Source organism: Danio rerio, chromosome 17 (genome assembly GCF_049306965.1).
Source record: "Danio rerio strain Tuebingen ecotype United States chromosome 17, GRCz12tu, whole genome shotgun sequence".
NCBI classification, from domain to species: Eukaryota; Metazoa; Chordata; class Actinopteri; order Cypriniformes; family Danionidae; genus Danio; species Danio rerio.
The window spans coordinates 43992481-43998878 of NC_133192.1; the positions used below are offsets into that span (position 1 = coordinate 43992481).

The 6398-nt window shown below is 39.3% G+C and overlaps 1 long non-coding RNA gene across 1 annotated transcript; it reads right to left on the minus strand.

Moving 5' to 3' along the window:
- Positions 1–849: 849 nt before the first annotated feature.
- Positions 850–5483, minus strand: LOC141378443 (uncharacterized). Its single transcript, XR_012393088.1, has 3 exons — positions 5404–5483; positions 5261–5305; positions 850–3994 (listed from the first exon to the last, which is right to left on the minus strand). It is a non-coding gene; the product is annotated as an uncharacterized lncRNA (long non-coding RNA).
- Between the last annotated feature and the right edge of the window lie 915 nt (positions 5484–6398).

The following is a 6398-nucleotide window of genomic DNA, read 5'->3' on the forward strand; positions in this document are numbered from 1 at the left end:
GCTTTAAGGAAAACAGAGTGAATATTTTGGAGTGGCCATTAGAGATCCGGATAAACCGCGGATCGGGCGGATGATGTTACGAAAAAATAACACTTTAATTAAATTCGGGTAGGTGGCGGGCGGTTGAACTGTTTTATAGGCATAGCTGGCGCACCAACAAAAAAGCCTAAGACTGACTTCACAGAATGGGAGGAGGAATCGGATACACTAATTCTGGATGAAGTGTACAGAAGAATTTCTCTACAAACTGCCGTATAGACGGATCAGCAGAGGAAAATCTATTTTCCTTTTGGGAGAAATAAGGCCAGTCATTCCCATGACTACAGCACCATTCCAAGAGAATTCTATGCATTTCAGCAACAAGTGCTGCGAGCGAGCGCTCCTTCAGTGCAGCAGGGCGCATTATAGTGGCTATGCAGGCACTCCCGTCTGAATCCTGACACAGATGCTATTTTATTCCTGCATAGTGCCAAGAAAAAAATCAAGCTAGACCCAAGGTCAGGCATATTAAACCAATTAGCCTATGTTATTTAGGCTACACATATGTTCAATATAAACGTTTGAGTTCGGTCAGCTGATAGTTTTACGTTCATATTGGTTTAGCCTATTTTATTCTAGACATGTTGGCCTCGCTTTTACGTTCCGAGGCTAAGGTTATTTTGCCAGAATTTCTTTGTCGCAACTTTAATGGCGTAGTATTTCGTTATGCTTCAAGTTTGAGGAGAATGGGGATGATCCTAAGTCCATGGGTTATTGGGGCACTTGTCATACATGCACTTTAGCCTGGTCAGACTTTATGTTCGCTCAAAGAGGGATGGCATTTCTATTTTTCTAATTTAATTTCTAATTGTGGGGGTGACTGACCCTACAAGGCTTAGGCACGATATGACGTTTTTATTAAAACATTTTTCAACTGTTTGCCAAAGCATGCGACTATAGCCTATGCCTACATTAAGATATTTATGTTAATATTTTTTTACTGCCTGTTGTTTCTTTTGACATATAAAATAGGTATTGTCTGATAGAGATATAAATAAAGGTTCATCTTGTCGCAGAACTGGTGTTGTTTCCGATTTCTACAAGCTCAATAACATCCACAGCAAAAAATAAAAAATAAAAAAAAAGTCGAAAAACTGTGCCCATTAATTATAAGTGCAAGGCAAGCAGGTACGTTTTTGGGGTTGCTATGGACAACTACAAATGTAAACATTATTAGGCTATAATGTAAATGAATTATTATTCTATCTGTTTACTAAAAAATAAAGTGAAATAGGCATTTAGTAGTATGCTAAATAGCAGCATGTTGAAATGATGTGTCAATGCGTTTTCTATTAGGCTACAATAAAAAAAGTTGTATAGTACAGTGCGTTTAATTTAGGCTATTTATTTATTTTTGTCCCTGTGCGCCGATTGGAGACGGAGTTCACTGCTGATATTCTGAGAGCTCGGGTGCTTCTCATTTCTTATTTGTGCATCCTCGTTTCCTTTCCTTGCTTTCTTTCCTCGTGTTTCCACCCCAACGGGATAACGTTACGAGGGAAAGACGCAAGGAAAAGACTCAAGGACCGAGGAATCGAATCAAGTGAAAAGACACGTCCTCGTATCTTTAGCGTCACTTCAAAGCGTCGTCAATTAATGACTTACACGTTTGGATTAACTGCATGTCTACATTAAAGTCATTATTATATAATGATCAATAAAGAAACATTCATTTAATAATAAAAACGAATAAGCCATTCAAATAAAGAGCCCAATCAGCAGATGGCGGGCGGGTGCGGTTTTAAAAATTGGTCAAAAATGTTAGTGCGGATGGATGGCGGACGGATGATGAATTTTGTCATGCGGTTGCGGATGAAATAATAGCCCATCCGCGCATCTCTAGTGGCCATCACAAAGCCCTGACTCAATCATATAAAAAAGACATCAGACATTTAAAAGAAATGGTTTATTTCCTTTTTTTCAACTGTATATACAAGTGGTTCTAATTGAGTTTATATTAAACAAAAGTTAAGACGTCATTCAATTTTTATTTTACGTGATAAGGTTGCAGCTTCTTTACTTTTAAAATAATTTTGGATAAATCTGCAAAGAACGCCTTATATGCATTTTAGAAAATATTATTAACATTGCAGTTCTATGCTTAAAGAATGAATCTTTCAATCTGCTAAAATATTATAATTTTGTACTGAAATCTCAGTGTTGATGGATGAGCGATTTAAATAATACTTTCCAAAATAATCTATTCTAACCTACTGCCACCTCATTTATTTATTTATTTATTTTTTGTATATGACTGGTCATTTGTTAAAATATGAATGTGTTGCTGATTTTTTTAGAATGAATGTTTTTGACCAAGAAGAATGACCTAAAAAGCTTCAACATTTCCTGCAAATGTGCTCCCAGACACTTTAACTCCACCACATTTAGGTGCAATCAAACCACAAACCTTTCTTTGTGCTTTAATAAATTGTGGGATATTGTCTCAATGAATGTTCTGCTAATGGCTGTCTGTATGCGGTCAGTGGGAGGTATAATACTATTCTTTCTTTAAGCATTAGAATCTTGGGCACTTGGGGGCTTATCGCAAAGGAGCACAATGCAGTAATCAAATGAATGCAAAATGTGAACATAGAGGTTATTTACCTAGCTTTAACTTTGAATATTTCCACTGAGGAGCTGGGATTGCTTCCGCAGAGTGTATTTTGGCATTTGCATTCCATATGAACTAAAAGTGGATACATTGTTCAGTTCCTTTTGGTAAAGGTGTTCAAGGTACATTCGAATGAATATACTCAGTTGCTGCCAAGCCTGAAAAAAAAGTATGTACAGTTGATGTCAGAAGTATTAGCCCCCCTTTGAATTTTTTCTCTCTTTAAATATTTCTCAAATTATGTTTTACAGAGCAAGGCAATTTTCACAGTATACATTATTCATTTCATTCATTTTCGACAGAATTTCCAGTGCTGGGTCACAGAGCCAGCAGTCTTAGGAGAGAACCCCAGACTTCCCTCTTCTCAGACACTTCCTCCAGCTCCGGAGGAACATGCCTGGAACACCTCCCTAGGTAAGCGTCTAGGAGGTAACTGAAACAGATCTCCGAGCTACCTTAGCTGACTGCTCTTGATGTGGAGCAGTGGCTCTACACCAAGCTCCTCCCAGATCTCAGAGCTACTCACCCTATCCATAAGGGTGCACCCTGCCACACTGTGAAGGAAACTCATTTCAGCCACTTGTATCCAAAATCTTGTCCTTTCGGTAATGACCCAAAGCTCATGGTGAAAGATGAGAGTAGGAATATAGATTGACCGGTAAATCGAAAGCTTTGCCATTCAGTTCAGCTCCTTCTTTACCACAACAGACCGATACATCGACCGCATTACTGCTGCCGCTGCACCAATCTGCCTGTCAATCTCACGTTCCATCCGTCCCTCACTCGTGAACAAAACCTCAAGATAAATAAACTCCTCTACCTGGGTTAAAGACTTTCCTCCAACCTGGAGATGGCAAACCCTCTTTTTTTTTCCAATGGAGCACCATGGCCTCGGACTTGGAGGTGCTTATTCCCATCCCATCCACATCACACTTGCCAGCAAACCACCCCAGTGCATGCTGAAGGTCCATCTTCGATTAAGCCAACAGAACATCATTTGCGAATAAACATGATTCGCCACCTTATCGTGCTAGAGGGGTATGAGTGCCTGTGTGATCCTAAGAGCTTTGTTGTCGTGGGCTAATGCCCCTGGTAGGGTCTCCAAAGGCAAAAAGGTCTTAGGTGATAGGTCAGACTAAGTGTGGTTCAAAAACCCCTTTTAAGTACAAAAACACCAAGGACCAGGATGTTGCCCGGTATGGTGCAGCCGGGACCCCGCCCTGGAGCTAGGCCTGGGGTTGGGGCTCATATGCAAGTGCCTGGTGCCCGAGTTTTTTCATACAAAGCCCAGCCAGGCTTAGCCCGAAGAAGCCACATGGGCCCATCCTCTCGGAGGCCCACGACCTGCAAGGGGAGCATAAAGGAATCGGTGTATTGTGGAACAGGTGGTGATTAGAGGTTAGGACCACAACAACATGATCTTGAGTGACAGAAACGCTTGGGACATGAAAACAGTTTCACAGCATGTCTGATAATGTTTTTTCTTCCGGAGAAAGTCTTATTTGTTTCATTTTGGCTAGAATAAAATCAGTTTTTAATTTTTAAAAAAGAAAATTAAGGTCGAAATGATTAGCCCCTTTAAGCTATATATATATATATATATATATATATATATATATATATATATATATATATATATACATATATATATACAAAATCAACATTTCAATAGTGAAAAATTACAATTACTAGTTTCCCTTCTTCCTTTTATTGCTAAACATTGCTAAGGCCTGATTTCAACCAAATTTCCAGCTTTCTAACACAGAATAGTTTGCTGGATGCAAACCAATCAGACTTCAATTTTAGACATTTCACTGAGACTGCTCTGCTCTCAGTCACTACAGTTCTGGTTATTGCGAAAACAGTTTCCAAATCATCTGTTCAACATACACTGGACCTGTCTACTGCTTTTTATATGGTGAGTCAGCATATTCTACTGTCCATTCTCTCCTTAATGGGCATTACTGGATCACCGCTCAGCTGGTAGGAGTCTTACCTCACCAGCAAATCTTTCAGAGTTGCCTGGAGAGGAGAGGTATCCAAAGCTTAGAGAGCTGTTCTCGGTCCCACTTCTATTTTCTTTTTACACCACATTATCTCTGCATAGATCAATAAACTATCACCTACAGCTTAACCTGGCAAAAACAGAACTTTTCGTCTTTACTGCAACTCCACACATCCTTCATCCATCTGGGAACATCTGCCATTACCCCATCTAACTCAGTAAGTAATCTTAGGGTGATTTTAGCTTTCCTTCAAAGAGCACATTGCTAACACAGCTTAATCATGCAGGTTTGCACTTTTCAACATGAGAAAGATCAGACCCTTTCTAACAGATCATGCTGCACAACTTGTAGTCCAAGTTGGTTTTGTTTTGAGACTGGACTACTGTAAAACTCTTCTGGCTGTAATCTTGCACCCTTACTTACTCTGTTACTCACTCACTATCCTTTACCTAAGTTCCACACACAGTGGAATGAAATGCCAATTACTTTGGCATAAATTGTATGCGATGGATGCCTTTCCATCTGCAACTGTGACAAAGGAGCTTGTCACTGGCCTGCGGCAGAGCTGTGCACCCACGTATTCACGCACACACACATAACTTACCTTCACTCCACCAGCCGATCTACCGGGTACACACGGAAGATTGCACTGTAATGGAACACATACACACACAAACACATTATATACTCCATTAATCCTTGCATATTCTGACACGCCATAAACCACACCGCATACATTTGTCTTACCTGTGTGTCCGTTTGTGTTTGTTCGTCTTGTTGCGTCTGTCTTCCGGGTTGCGCAATCGCGGCTACGGGAGGCAAAAGGGGCCAAAAAGGTCATGCGCTGCATTTTATGCACAGTGATGCGCTGCGCATGCGATGAGTGGTTTGGCACCCGGGGGAGACTATGTGTTTTATGTGGGGGATGAAAAGAATGGGAAAACAATGGAAAAAAGGAGTATTCATGACATGTGAAAATGCTGATTTAATAATTTTGGTTTTAAGTTATATGGTAATACAAATGAAGTGTATGAAAGTGTGAAATGCTTACCTGAAAGATTTGTTTATGTCCATACTTATCTTATACTTACCTTCAATATAGTTTAATCCAAACTGGGCGGAGTCACTCACTATAAATAGAGTGACTTGTGCTCAGTTCAGGGTGGGAGTTGTAGGAGTTAGAAGGTGTGAATGGTTGGTTTGAAAATTCTGGATAGCAAATATTTTGTATATAATTATTTTGTTACTTTATTGTTTTTATTTGTTTGTTTTGTTGTTTGTTTGTTTCTATATATATATATATATATATATATATATATATATATATATATATATATATAAAATATTATTATTATTATTATTTTTTTTTTTTGGTCTACTTTATTTTTGGGATTTTTGGATTGGACACTTTTGCACTGTAAATAAACGCACCTTGCACCATAGTGCTACGTCGGCTGAGCCATCATTTATTTTTTTCTTGTTTCACACACACCCTAAAAACGCCTCTGTGTGACAGCAACCTTCCACTGGAAAACACCCATACTCTCTTATTCACACACACATTCATAAACTATGACTACTTTGTTTACCCAATTCACCTATACTGCACGTGTTTGGACTGGCACACCCAGAGGAAACCCACACAAACACAGAGAATCTTAAACCTAATGATAAACCTTGTGTCCTTTAACACAACGATCTCAAATGATCCAGTACACTACAGCACTACAGATCAGTGCCTT